This window comes from Anthonomus grandis, chromosome 15 (genome assembly GCF_022605725.1).
Source record: "Anthonomus grandis grandis chromosome 15, icAntGran1.3, whole genome shotgun sequence".
In the NCBI taxonomy this organism is placed as follows: domain Eukaryota; kingdom Metazoa; phylum Arthropoda; class Insecta; order Coleoptera; family Curculionidae; genus Anthonomus; species Anthonomus grandis.
Window position 1 is genome coordinate 21,646,475 of NC_065560.1, and position 25,786 is coordinate 21,672,260.

Genomic DNA, 25,786 nt, shown 5'->3' on the forward strand with positions numbered 1-25,786 from the left:
GTTTCGTGGGCATATAAACCGCTTCATATTTATGCTAAACACTGAGATGAAAGACTAATATATTCTAATACGTTAACATATTAATAAGGGTATTTATAATTAATAGAAGCGTGTGTGTTATTATTGTTTTGCTTGCCTATCAAGAGGTTTTATAAATTAGTAACTGTAATGATCTTGTTTGACTTTAATATTAAGGGTATAAGATACGAGTAGTTTTTCATAAAAGTTATAAAAATTACATATTTGTTGAAATACGAATCTTTAAATGATATACAGTTCTCTTAGTCCTCCGACCTTTTCATGGATCGTGTCTTAAACATTTTTAATAAGGGAAATTAAAGCTAAAAAAAAATCATGGATTACTCTTGGTCTAAAAATATCGTCAATAAATCTAAGATGTCTGCATACTTTAAGAACATTGCCAACTAATCCATGTTTCTACCATTAATATAATGTGTACAGTGACCGCCTAAAGTTCCGCATAAATTCGATAAAAATTAGAGACATGATTTTTTGAGAAAACGTTCGTACATGTCGATTTTTATTTTAAGTTGCACATTATTTCACGTAAATTTTTGTATACAGGGTGGAACCAAAAAAAAGATATGACGTCATCGGTCATTTTTTTAAATGGAATGCTATATTTTTTATTGCATTTATGAAATATAGGCGAAATTCCACGCAAGTTTCGTATAACACACCTTATCTGGAGTTTTGAAACTCAACTGTTTCCGAAATATTTACATTTAAATAACAAGAAAACAAATAAGTACATCTATTTACAAATTAAGGTAAAATCGAGGATAAAAATAATGTTATAAGCACTGCCAATTGTTTTTATTTCCATGGTTGCACTTGTAAAGAATCTCCATTTTCGAATTGACTCTCAGTATTTATCGGAATAAATTATGGCTAATTTAACGGAAACCCAACGAATTGAAATTTTGATGATGCTAGGGTACGGGGATCGAGTGCGCACGTAGAAAGAAGTGAGTGAACTGATAAATGCCAAATACCCAAACCATCCTGTTTTTCAGTCAACAGTTAGTAGAATAAAGCACAAATTCATATAACTTCAGGTCATGTTAGGGATTTGCCAAGATCAGGTCGTCGAAAAATTTCTGAAGAAACAAAATTAAACGTTCTGCTCTACGTCGAAGAAAATCCAAATAATGCAACATTTTCACAAATTTCAGTTGATAATAATATAGCCGAAACGTCATTAAGACGCATCTTAAAAGCAAGTGAATACCACCCTTATAAAATTAGACTAATACACGAATTAAATGAGGACGATCCTGATCGAAGAAACTAATTTTGCGAGCAAATGATAAACATTTGCAATAATAACCGTCAGTTTGTGTTACGAGTTTTGTTTTCGGATGAAGCAACCTTTTGTTTAAACGGTGTCGTAAATCGGCAAAATTGTCGGTACTGGTCAGTGTCAAATCCACACTGGCAACTAAGGCTCATACACAGTACCGTAAATCTATTAATGTTTGGGCTGGTATCGTGGAAAATAAAGTAATAGGGCCATACTTCAACGCTATTTGAATTTTCTTCTCAAAGAAAAAAGAAAATCTTATCCCTGCTTTGGCTGCCCTATACCTAGACGAACAAGACCCTGCTGTCCCGACATAATTAGTGGTTTCAGCAAGACGGCGCACCGCCACAAGAGGGCCAATAGAGTGGCCGGCCAGGTCACCAGACCTAAATCCCTGCGACTATTTTCTATGGGGGTACCTGAAAAGTAAAGTTTATATTGAGAAGCCAAACAACGTAGAAGATTTGAAAAATAGAATTAGATATGAAATTAGACGTATATCACCCGAAGTAATTGATAGTATTTTACATGAGTTTGCAAATCGTCTTGCTTTCTGCCAAGAAGTAAATGGGGATCAGTTTGAACACTTGATACATTAATAAGAGTTATCACTGTTTATAACATTTTATCCTCCATTTTATTTTAATTTGTAAGTAGACGTACGTATTTGTTTTCTTGTTATTTTAATGTAAATATTTCGGAAACAGTTGAGTTTTGAGATAAGGTGTGTTATACGAAACTTGCGTGGAATTTCGCCTATATTTCACAAATGCAATAAAAAATATAGCATTCCATTTAAAAAAATGACCGATGACGTCATATCTTTATTTTTGTTCCACCCTGTACACAAAAATTTATGTGAAATAATGCGCAACTTAAAACAAAAATCGACGGGTCTGAGCGTTTTCTCAAAAAATCATGTCTCTAATTTTTATTAGACTATTCAAAAGTTTTCGACACTTTGGACCATTCACTTCTTTGCGCCAAACTTCACTATTACGGGTTTAGGGATGAGTCTGTAAACATTATTTTTTCTTTTCTGAGTGATCGATCCCAAACAGTTTCGTACAACACACGTTGCTCTGAAACTATAAAAATTCAATCTGGTGTGTGCCCCAAGGATCAATTCTGTCTCCGCTACTTTTTATATTATACAGGGTGTTTAAAAATTCACTACATATATTTTAAGGACGTATTCCTGAGGTCAAAAATAAGACTTTTTTTTCCTATAAACATGGGTCCTAAAATGCACCCCCTTCAAGCTACAGCCATAGCAAGAAGTGTAAAAAAATCGATTTTTTAAAACTGTGTCTACAGTTTTGCATCAAATTTAACGAAATTTGGAATACCCCCGTTATTTTAGGCGGTCTATTTACTCTTTATCTTGGAAAAGGCGTAAAACTAATTTTAAGGGGTAAACTGAGGGGGTGCACACTTTTGACGGCCAAAATTTTATGTACGCATACATTTTTTTAAAAATTAAGCTACAACAGAATATGGGCCATACAAAAATCTAAATTTTATGTCTCTTGCATTTTTTTGATAATACGAATAGTTTTTGAGAAAATCACCGATTAATAAAAGGCTACCAATAACGTAATAATTAAAATTTAAACAGATAATATTAAGTAGTAGGCTGTGACTATTTGTTTTAGGACATTTTTTAAGCGGCACGACATTTAACAATAAATAGGTAGACTGGTTTTGCTATTGTTGAAACTTTGTTATTGAGGTTTTTTCAATAAATTGATGAACAATTATTTACATTAAAGAATGACGGGATAAAAATACAAAAATTGGTTAAAAAATTATTTAATATTTATTAACATAATAATTAATTATTTTTTAAATAAACAATAAGCTTCTGAGAAACAAATATTTTTTTTTAATAAAAAGTACTCGAAATGCGCCCCCCCGCTGCAATACAAGCCTCCATTCGTCTTCTCATAGATTGTCTTACTCGCTCTAAAATTCCGGGAGTATTTCTTATTGTTTCAAAGGCATCAATAATTCTTTGCCTTAGGACCTCGAGCGAAGGCACTTGACCAGGATTATAGACGAGGCTTTTTACATATCCCCAGAAAAAAAAATCCAGAGGATTGCAGTCCGAGGAGCGTGGAGGCCATGGTATTGGGCCTGCTCTACCAATCCACCTCTCAGAAAACACAAAGTTCAGATAGTCACGCACTGTTATACGAAAATGAGGGGGGCACCGTCATGCATAAACCACATGTTCGCTCGCACATTTAAAGGTACATTGTCTAGTAAACCATTTAAATGGTGCTGTAGAAAGTCTAAATAAGTGTCGCCAACTAAAATTCTAGGAAAAAAGAAAGGACCAATTAACTCATCTCCCACTAAACCTGGCCATACATTAAGGCTAAAGTGCTCCTGGTGATGAGATTGCCTAATTTCGTGCAGATTCTCTGCTGCCCAAACATGCACATTGTGAAAATTCACCACCCCTTCCCGCCAAAAATGAGCTTCGTCTGTGAATAGAATACTTGATAAAAAATTATTATCTCTCGCTCATCTCTGAAGTAACCACTTTGCAAACTGTAAGCGCCTTGGGAAATCTTGAGGTAGCAAAGCTTGAACTCTTTGAATTTGGTATGGATACAAGCTATTTTCGTGCAAAACCCGCCAGACAGTTGCATGAGAAACATCCAAATTCCGAGCTATTTGTCGGGTGCTTAGGCCAGGATCGTCGTCGATGGCATTCAAAATTTGCTTCTCTGTCACTGGGTTTCATGCTTGTTGCGGTCTGCCTGCATTGTTCCTGGGGGTCCGAAAACTACCGTATTCCCTAAGATGCCGATGTGACTCTGAAAATGTTCGTACATTCGGGAGTCGGCGATTAGGAAACCTTAACTGTTACAATCTTTGAGCTTCATACGCGTTACCATCAGCAAGACCATAAACAAAATGGATGTCTGCAAGATGTTCATTCGAATAACGTTCATTTTCCATTTTAGCAATATTAGCGTTTAGAAATAAAACATGGGAATAAAAACTACACTTTAAATCTAAAACGGGAAGTAAACTACTGGAATTAAACTAAGTCAACAATGACAGTAAATTTATTTTACACCAAATGTCAAGCAAGTAAAAAAAATTCTAAAACAAATACTCACAGCCCACTACTAAAACCTCAAAAATAAAAATGTCAACAATTGCGAAACACAGCCTACTTCCTAAATTTTTTCTTTGATTTTTAATTTACGATATTGCTATCCTTTTAATCACCGGCGATTTTCTCAAAAACTCATAGTCGTATGAAAAAAATGCAAGAGACCAAAAATTTAAATTTTTGTATGGTCTATTTTTTGGTGTAGCTTAATTTAAAAAAAAATGTATGTACACATAAAATTTCAAAAGTGTGCATCCCCTCAGTTTACCCCTTAAAATTAGTTTTACGCCTTTTCTAAGATAAAGAGTAAATAGACCGCCTAAAATAACGGGGGTATTCCAAATTTCGTTAAATTTGATGCAAAACTGTAGACACAGTTTTAAAAAATCGATTTTTTTTACACTTCTTGCGATGGCTGTAGCTTGAAGGGGGTGCATTTTAGGACCCATGTTTATAGGAAAAAAAGTCTTATTTTGACCTCAGGAATACACCCTTAAAATATATGTAGTGAATTTTGAAACACCCTGTATACTGTTGATATTCGTCAATCCATTAGTTACTGCACAGTCACTGCTTTCGCGACACACAGCTTCTATACAATTTTGACACATCTAACTATGTCGATGCGGCGCAGAAGGTCACTCTGAACTTGGAAACTATTAGAACATTATCTTATCAGCATAATCTGCAACTTAATTCAAGCAAGTCAAAACTTGTATGTATTGCCAATAATAAAAACAGCAATATTATTAAGAAAAACGTTAATATTGTGTTAGATGGCTCAAAATTCACCTATGCTACTTCAGCTAAAAATCTTGGATTAATCCTCGATCAAAATTTACGTTACAGCGAGCACGTTAAGCATTTAAATAAAAAATCTTTCCTTTCTCTTAAATTAATATACAGCCAAAGACATTCGCTTAATTTTAGATTTAACCCATTTACGCCTACCGTCCTTTTTTCAAAAAGAAGGATTTCAAAAAGAAACCTGTATTTTTCTGATTCAGCTGACGGTTTGAAGATCGCCAGTGTCACATTATATTTAGTTAACATCTTAAACAAGGTCAATCGCGATCGTTAGGATTTTGGTAATTTTTGGATCGATAGTGACGAATAAAACACGCTGTGTTTCTAGTGATTTTGCAATGAGTGACTCAAGGTAAGATATGTTAAAACTCGTTTATTTTTTCGTTCTTGTTTTGATTGTTTTTACCAAATAACATAAAATACTGACCTTTTTATATATTTGTGGTTATGTTTCACACTTCTTGATCAATCCAGGAGCGTTCAATTAAACGAGTCCTTTTAAAAGGACGGTAGGATTATATACTACTATGTGGTTTTTTACAGGTATTGGAAAAAGCCACTAACCATGGCAGAACTCTTAGAGGAATTGGAGAATCACTCTACGTCTGACATTCCTACAGGCATTACAATTTTTCCACTCGAAAATGCCAACGAAAACTGCGATACCGATGAAGATTCTGGGGCTGACGACGATGTAGTACCAAATAATTTACCCGGAGTGTAACTAAGGGCCCCGGCGGAAATTGAATTTGACGTAGAAGGTGAAGACGACTGGGACAGTGATGACGATCTACCACTGTCCACTTTTGTTGAAAGGCGACCTAAACACATAAAGACGTTTCACTATACTCTCAACAAAGATTTAGAGTCTACGTTTATGCAATGGCAATCAGTTCAAACTGCACAAAAATATTTTCAAGCTGTTCTTTGATGAGAACTTGGTAGGAGAAATTGTCAATTTTACAAATATTTATGCTCAGCAAAAAAACCGCCCCGGTAACGTTACTGCAGACGAGATGTACTGCTTCATAGGGGTGTTACTTGTCAGTGGATATACAACTGTTCCAAGGCGACATATGTATTGGCAAAATTGCAACGATACCCAGAATAAACTTATATTAGCCACTATTTCCAGAGATAGATTTCAATTCATAATGAGTAATCTTCATTGCAGTGATAATACTTCCCTTGATAAAAAAGACAAGTACTCTAAACTGCGTCCTCTTTTCCAGAGCCTAAATAAAAAATTTTTTGATTATACCCTAGTTAAAGAGAATCACAGCCTTGATAAGGCCATGATACCGTATTTTGGGAGACATAGCGGTAAACAATTTATTCGAGGCAAGCCTATAAGGTGGGGGTATAAATTTTGGGTAGGTACCCTACGCCTTGAATACATTGTTTATTTTGATCCCTACCAAGGTGCGTCGACAACAATTCCGGACAAATATAAACACCTGTGTTTGGGAGCGTCAGTAACTCTCCAATATGCAGATGTTTTACAGAAAATGCTTAACCAGCCTTTTCACAAATTTTTTGACAATTTTTTCACATCTTTGTCACTTCTAAAGGAGCTAAAATTAAGGAACATCAAGACAACTGGTACTATACGTGAAAACCGGATCCCACAATCTCCATTTAGCCAAGCGGCAGTTATGAAGAAAAAGACTCGAGGTACATTTGAATGGGGTGTTGCCGATAATGAAATCGCATTATGCAAATGGAATGACAACAGCGTTGTTATTTTAGCCACCAATGCATGTTCAGTTTTGCCAGTAAATAAGGTCAAACGATTTTCACAGGCTGAAAAAAGCATGTTTATATAGATCAGCCTCAATTGATCAAGGCATACAACGAAAATATGGGAGGTGTAGACCGTAGTGACCAAAACATAAGCCAATATAGAGTTTCAGTACGAGGTAAAAAGTGGTATTTTCCGTTATTTTCCCACTGTGTAGACATGGCCTCACAAAACTCGTGGCAACTCCATAGGAATAATGGTGGTACTCTTGACCAACTTCAGTTTAGAAGGGACCTAGGGACACAGCTGCTCGAAACGTACAGGCTAACAACTAAGAGAGGATCTTCGAAATTGCCAAGAACTGCATTCCAATTCTCACGTTACGATAAACTAGATCATTTAGTTACATATCACGAGAGTCAGCGGAAATGTACTGTGTGTCACAAAAAAGCAAATTTTGTGTGCCAAAAATGTGTTTTCACCCAAAAAACTGTTTTGTGGACTATCATACAAATTAGTTTTTAAGTTTAAGTTTTAAGTATTTTGCTAAGCATTTTGTAAGATATATAAACATATTTTTAAGTCTTTACTTATTTTTCTAATAGTAGCCCTTTATCCTACCGTCCTTTTAAAAGGACCGCCGTTTTTTCCAAAACTAGAAATTGAAAATAAAATCATGATTTTTTCTTGACTTATGGGACCTTCTATTGACCGTTTTTAAGAAAAAAATATACAAATTCGGAAAAAATATAGTTTCAGGGTCAAATGGGTTAAAAAAAATTCTGTGTGAGTTTCGTCTTGAGCCATTATTCGTACTGTGATTTTATATACATGTCATGTCTTCGATTAGTATAAAAAGAAAGAATCCAAAAAATGCTGATAATATGATTAATATATGGTATTAAAAGAAATGATATATCACATAAAATAAAAGAAACTAAATGGCTTAACATGTCAAAGCTTCATTTAGCAAATATTGTACACTAGATTGTTACAGTACCAGTATCAAGTTCTTCAATAATAAAACTAAAAAATAAGTTTATCCCTAGGGGTAAAGTACATAATTTGAACATAAGAAATAAAGGATTCTTCACCATGCCTACATTTAAATCTACTTTTTACAAAAAATCTTTTCTGTTTAATGCTATTGAATTATATAATAATATACCTAATGAGTTTTAACTTTAAATGTAAATATATTTAAATATAAAGTCAGTTTAGTAGCCTTTAGGGCTAGACTTCGCCATTACTTTAAAATCTTATATTTATAATGTATATTTATTGAAATAAAAGGCTTTATTATTATTATTATTATCTGTATTATTATGTTTTCAGATTTATGAAAACTACCAGGCTATAAAATTGAGCGGAGGGCTTTCTGCCTTTTAAATGAAATAATACCCGTGCACTTTAATTGGTTGAAACAATATATTTCGTGAGAAAGCACGAGAATGCCTATTGGAAAACATATAAATATAAGAATTCATATTTTATTCAATAACCACTTTGCATATTGCCAAGCCAGGCATTACAATCGTCGACGAACAAATCCCGAACGGTACTAAAGTCTTTGTTCCTAAAATGCAAGTAATGTCATCCTTTGTTACCGCGAATTTAACAAGCGAAAGATATGGCGGTAATATCTTTTCTCTCGTAAAGACTGCTGCCGTTGCTGATGCATAAAAGCGAACTGTCTGGTCCTTTTCTCGCTTGTCGCTCCTCTCTCGATTACTGTACATTATAAGCTAATTGACGCCGTGGTGACTAGAGACGAGTGTTGTAGATATTTGACAGAGTTTTTCATTATGATAATAAGGATCGCGAGTTGCAATTGTGAAATTTCGAAAGTAATTGAACTTTTTTTTAGCTTTAGCAATTTTTTATCTAAATTCGTTAGTGCAATTAAAGCCATTTTTGCTTATACAATGAATTTAAAAGAAGAACTTGCATAAGAAAATAGTATGATGTAAGGGTATAATAATAATTACAGATTTTTTAAAGTATGACCTGTAAAGAGAGTTATAACAATTTACAAGTCCAAGAGAGAACCGCTAAAATAAAGTTGTCAAAGTGCCCGAAGAATACAATACTCTCTTATCTCAAAACGCCCAAAAGAAAACCTCAAAACAATGCTGCTAGCTACAGTCGGTGTGGGTTCTGCATTTCTTCCTTTACACAAATCCTTACCAAATAATTGCACTTAAATATTTGTCAAATTCAAATTTATTTATTGATGTAAACTTGCCAATAACCACACGTTAAAGATAAAAGATGAACAATAGTTCTACTGAAAGACATTTAAATATTAGTTACATATAGATAAAAAAAATATATAAAAATAAATAAAAACACACAAATCAAAATTAAGATTTCAGATATTCTTCACTACTATAAAATACTTTTCTTACTAAAATCTCTCTAACTTTACTTTTAAATTGAGTTGTGGGAAGATTTTTTATGTTACATGGCAATTTGTTGTAAATTTTAATTGCCCATTTGGTTTCAGAAAGAACAGGACCACAACTCTTGGCATTCTTGACCTGGTATCCCGCATTTTGGAATCCTTTAATTGTATGCAATTCAGCACTGTTATGTTTTGTGACTTGAGTAAGGCGTTTGATTGTGTGAACCATGGGATACTCTTTAAAAAACTACAGAGATACAACTTCTGTTCTCAAAGCGTCAAGTTGATCCTGTCATACCTCAGAAACAGGCTACAATTTGTGAGGGTGTCTGGGGTATTGTCGGGGGAGAGTGTTGTTAATATTGCTGTTCCTCAGAGCTCTGTACTTGGACCCATACTATTCCTAATTTATATTAACGACCTTGCAAGCATTGAATCAAACGCTACATCCACACTCTTCGCTGATGACACCACGGTCTCCTTTGCAGCTGACACACTTGCGAACTCTCTTAGGGGTTCCAGGTCTGCACAGTCGACCAAAGAGTGGTTCTGTGCCAACAGGCTCCTGCTCAACGAGACGAAGACCGGCAGGGCTGTTTTTGCTCTTAGAGACACCCAGGCTGAAAACGCGGATGTGACTAGTGTGAAATTACTAGAAGTACATCTGGACCCCAAGTTTCAGTGGGGTCAACATGTTGACTATCTGAGTAAAAACCTGTCAACGAGCCTATATGTGCTCAGAAACCTAGCATCGAGCGTTTCACACGACGTCTTAAGAATAAATAGCCTATTATGCCATTTTTCACTCTTGTCTGACATATGCAATCTTTGGTCTGGGAGCATTCGGCGAAAATGTCAAGAGTATTTAGTTTGCAACGTAAGGCTGTAAGAGTTCTTGCAGGCCCTGGGTTTAAGGTTGATTGTAGATTGGCCTATGGGACTCTGGGAATTCTTACGGTACCTTCCTTAGAACCTTAGAACTTAGAACCTTATGTTTGTTAAGAGGCATGGGGAGCACTTTGAGATCCACAGAGGTGTCCACAATCACAACACTAGATACAGGTGTGATCTTGTTCCGGCCTATTGGAGATGTCAGACTAGACCAGGGTATCGGGCAATTAAATTTTACACCAAATTGCCATGTAACATAAAGCTAAACAGCTCGTTTCAGCTTCTCAGAAAGGTTCCGTTTTGGTAGAAACAATGCAATTAAATTGGCACTAAAAGTGTCCCAATCCCGGCTATCTGGCTCCCAGTTATCAAACCAGATTTTAGCTTCACCTTTTAACACAGTTCCGGCTCTGGCAACAATTTCCCGGCCACTCCAACCGATTTCCGTACCGAGTTTTTGAATTTCATCACACCACGGGGATGCACCCGAATCCGCTTTTTTAGGATCGAACAAGGGTAACGCTACATCATCTTGGCTACGTCGCGACGCCGACGGTGCGGCTAGTGTTTCTTGTAATTTTTTAAAAATATCTAATAAAGTGTCCGAATTACCACTGGATTCTGCCATTTTCTGGATTTGTAGGCCAATCCCACTTCTGGTAAAAGATATTAAACAAACAGTTAAATCATAAAATATAATTATAACATTAAACGACAACTACACAAAATTATTATTAATAAACGATATTATAATATGCGACCCGACTAATGCTCAAGACGGCAATGCCGCTCCGGCAGGGAATCCTCCGTGACTCCCGCGCTTGACCATCTCAGGCACAAAGCGTTGCCAAATTTATGCTTTATTCTTTTTATTCAGGACGGCTCTAACATACGTGTATAAAGAATAGGCTATTTGGATAAAATAAATAAAACAGCACGATAAGCTAGGCTTTATTTATAAAAATATACAAAATAAACTTTTTATTCTCTCCCTATTATAACTAGGCATTTTTATTCGAATGTTAACCTTTCATAAAAGTGACTATGACTCTTATTTATTGCATTTGTTCGTAATAAAAACATGAGATCATCGTATTTTTTTTTGGCGATTGGAATAGCTAAAGTGTAAGCTTGTTTGAATTCAAAGTTTGTCAAAACTACTGAACTGGCCGATTTTCTTGTTCGTTTTTCATTAGTAATTTTGACAACTTTGAATTCATCATCCTTAAAAGAGGTTTTATAATAAAAGCAGTCTAAATTTTATTTCTCTACCCTAAGTATTGAAACATCAGAAATTTTAAAGTTCTCTCCCAAAGTGTTTTTATTAAAAGTAGAACAGGTTTGCTCAGTCAGATTTTTTAAATTCAAAAAGTCTGAATGTGCTAACTCAAACACTTTAAATGGGATTTTTGTCTTTTTAGCTGTTTGTACTAAGCCTACATACTATGATGGCGTACAAATGGGGCCAGATTTTAGTGCACGTTTTATAATATGTTTTTCTATTACCGAGTGAACGTTATCACCTTCATTTTGGGTGTGTCCAGTTACTAGATATTTTTGAGTAATGGATTTTATGTTGTAATTGGCCACAGCATAAAGAAAAGCAGCAATAATAAATTTATTTTTTTGTTGCCCTGCACAGTTATCGGAGTACAAGGTAATTTCCAGTTGACTGCTTTTAGCCATCTCAGCTTTTTCTTTGAGGTACTGTAGTAAACATGTGCCTATCTCAACTGCCCCTCTTTTTCCCTCGGCCTCATGCCACATATAACAATTAACGGATCCTTGTCCTTTTTTTGTTATATCACATACCGTAAAATTATACGTAGATAGTTTCGATCTATAATAAAACGATGATACTTGTCCGTTTGGTGTTGGAAGGGAAGCCTGTAAATCATAACAAGCCACTTGAAATAATGAAGAAATTTTGCCTTTGTCCTTGCTTTTCTCCTCTCTACTTAAATTTTTTTCATCAATGTGACGAGTATAACCTACTTCTCAGGCTTTTTTCTCATCCTCGCTGGAATTTTGGAAGGAAACGCATGTCTGACATTGATCCTTTTTAGGAGAAAAAAAGGCAATATTAAATTCTTAATTGAACATATACCTATGCATAGTAAGATTAGCAAAGGGTTTTCCCTTGCCTTCACAATCTAATTTGTAATCCCGATAAAGTTGAGCTATGGTTTTGCTCCCTTCAATGTAAACCTTTTCAGAATGGGCTTGGGTATAGTGGCTCTCTATAATGGGTATAGAAGAAATATAGGAGCGCACACTATTTTAAATCTCTGCAGAAACCCCTTTATGATTAGCATTTTGCCCTCTATTATCGTCTCCTAAAGTACCGTTCTTTATTTTAGTCTTTACCGTACGTATGCAGCGGCTAGTAATGCCCTGAGTAGCTATAAAAAACTGCTTGCATACTCTTATTTTAGTATCGTCTTTAAGAAAATAAAATGCGTGGTTGGTCGTCCTGCCATTACCATCATGGGTATACCTATAGTTCGGATTAATCTCTTGTATAAGGGTTGATATACAGTGAGAGCCAAAAGTCCGGAATAAATTCATTTAAAATTCAGGGGTATGTTCAAAAAAAAAACGCTCGGACTCGTCGATTTTTATTTTTAACTGCGGGTTTTCTTACTATAATTTTATGTATACAGGGTGGTCCAAAAATAAGTTACGACCATCAACTTCAATTTTTGAAATAGAAATACCTATTTTTTATTCTGTATTCTTAACAGAAAATTCTAGACATATTTCATGTACAATATCCTATACCTATCTTCATTTGTTTTTGAGTTATTGACAGTTAAAGATCGGCATATTTGCACTTTTGACATGTTATAAAATCCAAACGGTTAGACATAGACAAATGCGGTTTGCACTTTTTATCGAAGCTTTTTTAAAACAATCTGTTGACACTAGCTAGTTAGTGTCAACAGGTACTGAGAAATTTAAGGTTGAATTTTTGAACATACAATAATTCATGCAACTATGTAACACCCTTACTAAGGTAACCTTGTTTTTCATCCATTGTTGCAATGATGTTGTCATCATTTTTTGAAGTGACAGGTATCAAGCAGTATTATCCTTGTTTATTGTAAAATTAAATATTGCCTGAAAAGATGAATAAGTTAAGTGAAACTGAGAGAATAGAAATACTAATTATGATAGGATGTGGTGATCGCATTAGGACCCAACACCAGGTTTGTGAAATGTTTAATACCAAGTATCCTGATAAGACAATGTCTCAGTCTACCGTTAGCAAACTAGAAAGAAAATTTAGGGAATTAGGTCACGTCAGAGATCGACCCAGATCGGGTCGTCCCTCAATTTCCGAGGAAAAGAAGTTAAATGTTGTTTTGTCAATTGAAGAAAATCCTCATACACCGACTAGACAGGCAGCACTAGATAACGATGTTGGAAAAACATCTTTAAGAAGGATTTTGAAAAAGGCAAAATATCATCTCTATAAATTAAAATTAATCCACGAACTTAACGAAGATGATACAGATCGTCGATTAGAGTTTTGCGAAACTATAATGAATGTCTGCCATAACGACCGTCTCTTTACTCGTAGAATCATTTTTTCTGACGAGTCGACCTTCTGCCTCAATGGTACAGTGAACAGACAGAACTGCCGTTACTGATCTTCCTCCAACCCAAATTGGGTGATTGAAGCTCATACCCAATATCCTCAATCTGCGAATGTTTGGGCCGGCATTATCAATGACAGAGTCATAGATCCATTTTTCTTCGAAGGTACCTTAACAGGTCAACGTTATTTGGAATTCTTAAGGAACGAAATGATTCCCTCTTTATGTTTGATGTTTCCAAATTCAAATAATCCCAATATTCCAGAAGTTTCAATTTGGTTCCAGCAAGATGGCGCGCCGCCACAGTTCAGCAGAGCCGTACGCCAATATTTAAGTGCGGTATTTCCGGGTCGATCGATTGGGCGAAGGGGTCACTTGGAGTGGCCTACTAGGTCCCCCGACTTGACTCCTTTGGACTTCTTCTTGTGGGGTTATTTAAAGCATAGAGTGTATGTAAATAAACCCAACAATTTAGAAGAATTGAGAAATAATATAAGAAATGAGATTCAACGAATACCTCAAGAAATGATACGCAACGTTCTGAGAAAATTCGAATCAAGACTCGCTTACTGTCAAGAAGTTAATGGGGCTCAATTTGAACATTTAATTCGGTCTAGATTAGAATAGTTTCTTTTTGTTCAACGTTTATACAATACTTTTTATTAAATACATTTTTTTTTCATTTCATTCATTTGTCTATGTCTAACCGTTTGGATTTTATAACATGTCAAAAGTGCAAATATGCCGATCTTCAACTGTCAAGATAGGTATAGGACATTGTACATGAAATATGTCTAGAATTTTCTGTTCTTTAAGAATACAGAATAAAAAATAGGTATTTCCATTTCAAAAATTAAAGTTGATGGTCGTAACTTATTTTTGGACCACCCTGTATACATAAAATTATAGTAAGAAAACCCGCAGTTAAAAATAAAAATCGACGTGTCTGAGCGTTTTTTTTTTAACATACCCCTGAATTTTAAATGAATTTATTCCGGACTTTTGGCTCTCACTGTATATATGCGCTGTTTAACGATATCTTTTGTTTCCCAATAGGCATGAAATATTGTCATTATTTCTTCCTCGTTAAACTTGCTGCGGCATTTGTGGGAGCATGTGTCATTACAAGCTGGCTTTATTTGCCTCCTTGGCACCTCTATTCCTTTATCAAGAGTTTTATAGGACTGACCGCTATTTCTTAACCGCTTAGCACACGCTGTTTTCCATTCAGCTGGTTTCGCTTTCCTTTTTCTGGTCCTTTTTATTTCTACTTCGGCAACGGCTTGATCTGGATCATCAATATCTTCTTCTGATGAGCCAGAAGATGATGAATCTTCTGATGACGATGATCTAGAAGACGTAGAGGAAGAATCATCCCTATAATCCGGATCCTTAAGTGAACAGTCCGATGATTCTTTAGGATCAGAAGTATAACTGGACTGTGAGAGGTACTCTAATACTTCCCTATTCTGCAGGTGTTCTAAAAAAATACAATAGGTTTACGTCTTTGTAAACATTTAAAATTTTAACTTTTAGTTGGCTTACCATCGCCATCGGGTAAAAAACCTAAACCTTCAGAATTTAAGTTAGTGAGGTCTGTGAAAACTGTATTAGATATTTCCGGCTCCGGTTCTTCACACAGTATTTTTTCTGTTGATGACGATACCTCAATCTTTTGTACTATCTGTTCATTTTCGAAGTAATCTATGATCATCGGGTGCTTCGAGGGCTGCCCTAAGGTGTTATTAGCTGCAAAATACAAAATCTAGAGTTTAGTAAAATACATCTTACTAGTTACGTTACCCCTAACGTATCCATTAGACTACAGAAAGATTACATACATAGAAGATAAATAAAAAAATAAGCTTAACAATATGAATATTATTACCTGAAGTTTCAAAGTCATAATTCTCATAGTCAATATCGGAATTACAGCTGAAGCATGAAAACTGAGAATCGCCTCCATTGTCACTAACTTTCTCCTAAAATTTCATTATTGGAAAATATAAATAAAAAAATAATTAAAAAAAATTTACCTGACTCCTACTAGTGATAACATTTTCTTGCCTCGGGTGCCTTCCGCAAATTGCTAAACACATTATTAAAAATGTGGTCTATATTTTTTTTTTTTTTTTTTTATGGTATACACAAGCACAAGAGGAAAGTCCTATGTCACTCTTGGAGTGGTGCTTGCGCGAAGATATTTGTGGGCATTTATCTTGAATCGCTGCAGGTTGTATGCGTCGGGAAATATGTGAGGTGGCCGTTCCACAAAGAGGATGTTCTCCAGATGAATGAGTCCCGATACAGCGACGTCCTTGGGGTAGGCAGGTGGACTCGATCTAGATGAGCCGCAACTGCTAGACGCGTCCTTCTTGCCGGAACAGCCCTGGGTGGAATCAGGCCTGCCAGCTCAGAGGAGCACTTACCGTGATAATAACGGTAGAATAAACAGAGATCAGCCACCTTTCTCCTGTGCTCCAGACTATCCAGACTCTTTGTCAGTTCTGGTTTGTCGATAAGACGAATAGCTCTCTTCTGTATAGAATCTAGCAGCTTTAAGCTATGCTTGGGTGCAGAGCTCCAGACATGCGAGCAATAGTCGAGGGAAGGGCGTATTTGAGCCTTATAAAGAGTCAGCAGCTGTTCTGGTGTATACAGTTTTTTCGTTTTGAAAAGCACTCCGAGTTTTTTGGAAGCTGCCCTAGCGATCTCGGCAACGTGGTCATGCCAGGACACACTGTTGGTGACTTCGACTCCTAGAAGATGTAAAGATGAATTCATTGGCAATGTTTTCCCTGCCATAACCAGCTCCGGGCCACCAACGTTAGTAGTCTTCATCGTAAATACTGCAGCCTGCGTTTTTTTAGCGTTAAAATTGACCAGATTGTTACCGCCCCACTCCAAGATTGCTCTAATATCGTTGTTGATTGAAGCTACTTGTTGCTGCCTAAGATTCTGAGAAGTTGCGGCTGTCGTTGGTTTGGCGGACTTAAATGTGGAAATAAGTGTGCTATCGTCCGCAAAGCTGTAGATTGGATTAACAGTGGTTCCTAGCAAATCGTTAATATATATCAAGAAAAGGGTGGGGGATAGAATGCATCCTTGAGGGACTCCAGCGTTAATGTTAAATTTGTCGGAGAGGTGTCCATCGACGGCTACTTGGATTGTTCGTTGTTCAAGAAAACTTTTGATCCAATTCAATAATGAGTTTTGTATGCCGATTGAGGAGAGCTTGGTTAGTAGTCCCTCATGCCACACTCTGTCAAATGCCTTGGAAATGTCAAGAGCGACTGAGCCGGACTCGCCGTGCTTCTCCATGGCCTCCGTCCACAAGTGTGTGACGTAAGTCAGAAGATCGCCGGTGGATCTAAGCTTTCGAAAGCCGTATTGATGATCGCTGATTAGTCCAGATGATTCCAGATATCTTAACAGTTGTTGGTTGACTGCTTTCTCCATAATCTTCGATATTACTGGAACTAGTGCAATCGGGCGGTAATTGGACGGCATCGTCTTTTTACCCTTTTTGGGTACAGCTTGCACTTGAGCAGTTTTCCAGCTTGTTGGAAATGAGCCCTGTTTATACGATGCCGTGAACAATCTACATAAGGGAGGAGTCAATTCGTCTGCACAACGTTTTAGTACTAGGGCTGGAATTCCATCGGGTCCAGAAGCTTTGTTGGTGTCTACGCTTTTAAGAATTTTATTTATAATTCGTTGGGGAAACGAAATTTCTCCCATCGATGAATTCACCCTTGGCAAATATGGCGGTGTTTTGCCTTGCGAGTGCAGAGTAGAATTGGACGCGAAGAGTTTACCCAGTAAGTTGGCTTTTTCCCTTGCTGTTACCGCGATAGAACCATCATCTGCTGTTAGGGGTGGCAAGGCCGACTTTGCAAATCCTTGACTAACGGCTTTCGATACCGACCAGAAAGATCTTGTTCCATTTGGGCAGTTTAGCAATTTGTTTTTGATCCTGTTGTTATGACTCTCTTTGCATTCATCAATAATTCGCTTGCAGCTATTTCTGGAGGTTAAAAAGTTCCTCCAATTTTCGGCGGAAGGATTTTGACGCCATTTGCGATATGCTGCGTTTTTAGTGTTTACTGCCTTTTTGCAATTCAGGTTGAACCATTGCTTGTTGTTTGATCTGCATTTAGTAGAAAAAGGGATATAAGCTTCCATTCCTGCCAAGATTGTCTCTGTAATTTGGTTTGCACATTCTGAGATGTTATTGGTTCTAAAGCAGACTTCTTTCCAAGGAAATGAGCGATAAAATTCCCGAAGATGGTTCCACTCTGCTGATTTATAGTGCCATACCTTCCGCGGCATCGGAGGATCCTGCGTTTTAACATGCAACTGGCAAGAGACTGTTATCAATTTGTGGTCCGATGTTCCTAGGGCGGCCTGTACTGATACAGTATATGAGTCAGGGTCTGAAGCCAAGACCAGATCTAGGAGACTCGCGAACTCGCCGTCACGATCGGGGATTCTGGTAGGTTCCTCCACAAGCTGCGTAAGCCCGCATATGGTGGCAAATAGCTCAGCTTCTCGTCCTTCATCGTCGTTCTTGTTGCAGAAGCGCAGCCAGTTGATATTGTGAACGTTAAAATCACCCATGACGATGATTTCTGCGCTTGGGTGGTCAATTTGCAGTTGATTAATGCAATCAACCAGGTTCGAAAAGAGCCGCCTATATTGGGTATCGCTTGGTGGTCTGTAGATACAGCAGATAAATTTCGTGGCTCCACTGGCTATTATTTTGAACCACATAACGTCGAAGTCCGCAGGTTCAAGCGTTTCCTCCCGCTGGCAACTCAAATCGCTCTTGACAAATACTGCCAATCCAAAGTTTAGTCGAAATCGGGTGTGTAGATCGTATCCAGGGTAAATAAGGTGAACGTTTGTTGTTGGAGGTTTCACCTTTGTTTCTGCCAATGCCAGAATGTGAGGCTTATTTGATTGCAGGTGTTGGTGTACTGCATTAATATTGGTGTTTAGGCCTCTGATGTTGCAGAAATTGATTTTTAGGCTTTTAAATCCGCCTGATGGACCCCCCCGACCAGCCTCCGCCCGGAGATCCGAATGGGAGGCTAGTTTACCTCCGGAAAGTTTTGGTCGTGAGGGCGCCATCATGCATTAATTTTACTACTCCGTTTCCCCTTTGGAAACCGGACACATCGACATGGCGGCGAAACGTGAGTTCCATGGAACCACTTCACGCCGCCACAAGTCTTATATAGGCACAATTCAAAATGTGTCACTATTGCATTAGCACAAATGTAAAATAAAAGTAATAATTTTGCACTATACTGGCACAACAAGAAAAATGTCACTATTGCCCGCTAACAACGGTAGATTCCCTAGCAAGGTTTATGGAATACTAATATTGTGCCACTGTTGCCGTGGCTAGGAGGCATGATTTAAGATGATGCTTTAGTGACCCTTCTGCCATCTGGCGGAAAACTAAAATACTAATTTTATGCCGGTCTTGACAAAATAAAGAATAATAATTTTAAGTTTTAATATAGCGTTTAGTCCGATTTTGGCAATTTTTGAGATGTGCCATTATTGCCGCCGTTGAGCGATATGTTTACTGGAAAAAATTTTTGTTTTGAAGTAAGTAGAGGACAACTAGTACCCCTTGAAGTTAAATCAAGATAAATCTAAAAATGTAAAAAGTAATATTTTTGGAACACCTGGTATATAGCGATTCTATTTTATCTTATAAAAATTGTTTTAAAGTAGACATATTTATACGGTTAAATTGCCGTCTGCTAGATATAACCTCGTAATGACGCAAAGTTGCTCCGTAAAGATGCAGCGATGTAGTGAATTGTTTGAACTCGAGCTGCCCGGGATTGTCTTCCTGGGGATCAATATACGTCCCGCGGGGACGGCGACATCTTTGCGACATGTCAGTTGATCGAGGTTAAAATCGTCGAACAGCGACGATATAAAATAATGTGGAGCGTATTAGAGAAAGGGAGAATTTAACGGATGATAGAATATTATCATCTCTAGTAGTAAGAGCCTTTTTGTCTTTACATTATTTGATTAAGATATTTTAAATCTACGGTTTTACCCAATATGTATGAAAAAATCTGTAGTACGAACAGAGAAAAAAAGTAAGAAATATATTAGGCATTTATACGACAACATTCGCCCTAAATCTATTGAAAGCAATATCGTACAGTCAATCTGGCATTTGCACTTTCAAAAAATACATCATGTTACCATTTTTTGACAGTTGATAGTGATCCATGAGAAAAACTTAAAATCAAAAAGCTGAATTCCCCCTCCTCTGCAATTTTTGGAAATCTCAAAAACATTTTGGATTTTATTTTTTGCGGAAACGGTTGAACGCATGAACAAGTAAGTAAGACATAAAATGAAGAGAATAAGATGCTCTACAACTTTCTTCATAGGAGCGAAACCGTACAACCAATCAGGACAAAGATAGAGGACGCCAAAGTTACCAAATTTCAATTTTTCGAATTTTCATGGTAAAAAATTATTTTTTTTTACAGTCGCTTGATTTGAAAAAGTAAAGCGCATAAAAAAAACATAAAATTCATGTATAAACTTTTTTATGCTTCGATTAATTTCGTGGAGACAACAAAAATCAGTATCGCACAGGAAAAGTTTGTATCGAATGATTATAACAAGAAGCACCTCATCTCTATTTTAATGAAGAAACTGGAAAACTCTGGGTATCGATGTCAACAGGTATTTGAGGATGCAGTTACTCTAATAGTGAAAACGGCTATCGAAAAGTCTCAATACTAATTGGTGAAGATATTGACTTGCTTGTAATTTTAACTGGCTCATCAATAAATTAGTCCAACACATTTTTCTTGAAACTGAACCGAGAAAGTGTTCAAGAGCATCTATACTCTCTCCAGACAGTTTCAAGTTTAACAATGCTAAACCCCACTTACTTTTCGCACATGCTTCTGTGCCTTATTTGATGGGAAAAAAAGAAACTGATCAACCTACTCAACAGTGACGAGAGTGTTCGACATCATGCAGACATTTTTAAGACACGGAAGACTCACTCACGGCACATCTAACATCCTGGCTGCAGGACAACTAATCTTCATCGCTTTATACGGGGAAAATACGTTAAAAGATAGTCTAAGTACACTTAAGTACACCAAGTTTGTGCAGAGTGCCGCCAAGATAAAGATGAACTTTTCACCATCCATGAATGACCAACACAGCCGAAGGGTTTATTATCAAATACAGACGTGGTTGGGTCAAAATATACAATGAACTGGGGACGGAATAAGGACTTCAACTTGTGATAACGACCGAGAATCCCTCTACAACATAATAATGAACGTCATTTCTTGCAAATACCCTCGCAATAATTGTGGAGCAGCGTATAGCTGCAGAAAAGCTGGTCTTGCATGCTCAGCAGTATGCAAAGCATTGTAGAGGAGATGACTGCAGCAATGTGTCTGCTGTCTTTGCAGATGAGGAAGATGTAGACGATCTTCCATCACAAGTGTTCCAAACACCTCCTCACCAGAGATGGTGACAGCGGAAGAGGCAGCATTAACCCTACAAACTAAAAAAGAGTTTGCGATGAGGAACGTCCTACTAAGAAGTCGAAAAAAGGTGGAAGGCCGAAACAGAAATGAATAACCAACATCTCATTATACTTTTGTGCCTTTTCTCCGTTACTAATTTATTTTTCAATTAATTCTTCTCCAAAATATTGGATTAATAAAAAATCCCATCCATGTCGCAGTAATAATTTGAATTTCTCAAAAAAATATTTCATTTTATAGTTGAAGAAGTGGTCCATTTTATTATTATTACAATTATTACCATAACAATTATTATCTGACATTAATTGATCTTCTTGTTTGCCCTGTATGTACTTCTTATCACATTCGTTACAGTTAATCTAATAGATTCCGGAATTTTCCATTGGTCTCCATTTAATTTTTTGGGTTTCCTAAAAGATTTCTTAACTTCTGTTTAAAAATCCTATCAAAGCCTTTGGTTAAGAAAGAATCATATTAAAACGTTTTTCCCGTTCGTTAAGTGTGAATTAAAACAATCGAAAATGGTCAATTCATTCATTTACACACTTCATTACGAAAATACGATCACTCACGAATACTAGAGATATTTGTTTTTACGGTATTTATTTACAACATTTTAAATCTCGCGCCAATATTCAGAACTTTTCTTTACTAAACCGACTACTATTGGCAATGCGGCTGCTTATATACTCGGCATAACGCTGCTCCGGAATATTCTTGGTAACCTTCGAGACACCGTGCGGTGGAATGATGGAGAATCAGCTGGTTTCTCGATATTTACAATATGGTATTGCAACGAAAGTTGCTTATTTTCATCTAGTTGACATGTGGTAGAGTTTTTAAAATTAACTTATGTTTAATAACAAAGGTTTTAAGCACAAACACCACAAACGGAGTCGACTGAATGGGCCTAAAATCAAACTGGTTGTTAGAAATTATATTTTTAATTTTTAAAAGATTTAAGGATTTCAAAAAAAAATCTCAAATATTTTTAATATTGAAGAGAGGTCAATAGTTTCCTAGATACTGTTCATCACCCTTATTCATTTTGACTTTTTTTAGTCTAGATGGAAATATCCTAATGCTAAGATATGCATTTATTATGTGAACTAAATGAGCATAACTTTTTTCAGTATTTAGTTAGGAAGCCCAATATAATATACTAATTTTTTTTGCCTATGTGATTTTTTACTTTCCTCGGTCATTTCAATATAAAGCCTGGTTTCACTATAAAACCATAATGATCTGGTATATCTGAAAATAATTTTTTTACAGAATTCACCGGCACAAAAGAGCAAACCCTACGGTACGCGACGTTCTAGGCGTCTGCAGATGCATTGATATTTATGAGTAGCATCTATTAACTACTAAATAGAGTCAGGTTCGCCACCTTCCTTCCATGCGCCAAACTGTCCAAACTTCTAATTATATCTGGATCTTCTATAAGACGTATTCTTAGTATACGTTTAGTTAGTGCTCTTCTGTATATAATCAAACAGCTTCATAGTGTGTTTGGGTGCAGAGCTCCATATTGTAACGTTTTACCATTTGTTAGGTATGAACTAAAACAATAAAAATTGTCAACTAATATTTCTATATCTATTTACTACTATTTATGTCTGATTTAAAAGTCACGCCAATATTCCGAGCCGAACTTTGACTGAACTGTCAACTGACTTCCAGCGGCGATGCGGCTCATTATATACTCGGCTGACCATAATTCCGATAGATTCGCTGATCTTCCACGCGTCTCCCGAGACGTCGTGCGATTTTTGCAATATTGTTACAATATGTAAGAGCTCATACTTAAGAGATGGAGGAATAGCTGAGCCTTGTAAAGCGTTAAAAGCTCTTGCGGTGTATGCAGCGTTTTCGTTTTAAAGAGAGCCCCAAGTTTTTGAGAAGCTGCTTTAGCTATTCCTGCTACATGATAATGCCAAGACATATTGCTTTCAATATCCACACCGAACAAGCGAACTGACGAAAACAGCAGTAGAGTAACTCCTGGCTTGGGTGGCAGAGGCAGCCTTCTTTGTAAATACAGCAGCCTGAGTCTTACGTTACTACATAACTTCGATCCTCCGACAAATTGCTTAAAATTAATCAATTTGAGAACCAAGCTAAGTAATAATTGTTTGTTAAGCGAGGAAGCTAAGTTAATCTTAAAATCTCCGTAGATTACGAGATTGGCAAAAAGAAATACCAGAAAATCATAAATATCAGAAATACCAAAAACAATAATTTCTTCTTGAGCCAAAATTACTAAAGGTATTAAAGTTTTGAATCTTAGAGAGATAAATCAAATTAAAGTTATTTATTGAGTCTATGCTCGCACCATTTTATATTATATTGTACTCTTCTGTTTCTATATTGTATTGTTATTTTTTTCTAATGATTTCTTGTTGTTTGTAAGTGGTGCTTTCTTTGATTTGTCTATGTTCATAGTGTGAAAAGGACATTATTTCAGCTTAGAATTCGAAAATTGATGCTGATCAAAAGATCAGGACAGTGTAAGTCACCTGAAATCATTTTAAATAATGTGCATAAATCAGAAAACTTTTGATCACCTTCCAAACTCTTTAAATTGCACGTTGCCCTCATATTCCGATATGTCCGAAGCCTAAACTCACAATATCTCAGCAACTTATCTATAGTTTTAATCCTGTCAATATGTACCTGAAAAAACGGAGACCACACAGGAGATGCAATGCAAAGCAATGACTTTTCTTAGGAAATATAACGAATTCGTACTGAAGACACAGATAGTTCAGCAGAATTGCGCAAAATAAACCCCAACCGGCTCAATCTTCCAGAAACAAGTCAATCAAATCAAGATGGGATGGAAATGAAAGCATAACCTCCAGGTCGGCAATGATATTGACCCTGTTCAGGTCTGTAGAGTCTATATGTTTAATAATATAATAATTAGATATTATTGACGACTTCTTCCGTGAAAAAAGTGCCTTATAGCGTTTAAAGCACTTAGTCAGATCTGATAGATATAAAAAAACAAGTATGGTTCAACATCGGACCACTGAGGAACTCCGAACAGAACTGACATATGTTCTGAACAAATTTTTTAACTTATTGGGTTCTACCAATTAAATAAGTAACCAACCACTTAATGAGCCAGCAAGGAAACCCCAAGTCAGTAACATATAATGGTTAACACAATCAAATGTCTACAAGATTTCTTATTGATATAAAAGTAGATTGCTACTGTTGATCTTTGAGGAACAAACCCATGCTGTTTGGTATCAAACATTCCCTTACAATGCCAAGTAAAGGATGGTATTAACAATTTCTCAAAAAGTTTAGGGATTTGATAGAACTCTTGAATGAATTCTTGTTGGTCGGTAGTCTTCAATATTATTTCGATGTCCACTCTTAAATAAACAGGGACTGGGACTATGTAGCTGGAAAGCACTACCTTGTGATTAATTGATCTAGACCTTTGTCTAAAAAACTAAGCGATCTGCAAAGATAACCGAAAATAGCATTTGATACGGCAAAGTATTTTATTATCGTTTAGATCTGTTGAAAAAAAAAACACGTTATTATCTTTATCAAATATTATATTTATTATTATACTTTAAACTTAATTGTAGCGTGTTTACTGTTCGTTTAGGTATGAATGAAGATACTCAATATACGAAAATAGTCAATTAATTACTACACCATTATTACTTACCTACATACTAAATACAACGACTTGAGACTACTAAAACTATTTATTTCGATTTAAAAGTCGCCCCAATAGCAAACGATGACAGCTCATTATATATTAGGTAGACCATTGTTCTGGAATATTCGCGAACTTTCTACGTGTGCCTCGAGATGTCGCGAGGTGCGTCCGCTGCTCGCTTCATCCTTGTCGCACCTTCGGATCTAAGCAACGGACGTGATGAATCCCGAACGCCAGAAAACTAATTGAAAAGCATTTAAAATTATTTCCAATATGTTTGCAGACGTAAAACATTCTCGCAATTGCCAGTTTTATAATAATATTAATATTTTTTTAAATTTTGGGATATTGGTTAACAGGTTTGTTTATCTTCTTTTTTATCTTATGTTAATAATTATACTGATGTTTTTTTCGAATTAAAGGATATGCCTGGAAAAACTTGGTTGACACGGACATAAATAATTAAATGTTATATTAAGAATACATCCAGCTAAATTGATAAATTTTCAGATCCTGCCTTACATAAACGCTAATAACTTTGAATCTATGACGAATTTTTTTTTCGGATTTTCATCTTTTTATGTGAGAAGAATGAGGCTTCGTGATGGTGAAAAATGTTCATTTGTTTAAAATCGAAATATGCAAAGAA

At 36.2% G+C, this 25,786-nt stretch overlaps 1 protein-coding gene across 3 annotated transcripts in view; it reads left to right on the plus strand.

Annotated features, from left to right (window-relative positions):
• The window catches only part of LOC126744869 (uncharacterized), a 539,903-nt gene that overhangs the window by 342,153 nt on the left and 171,964 nt on the right, over nt 1–25,786 (plus strand). The gene's annotated exons all lie outside the window — the stretch shown is intronic.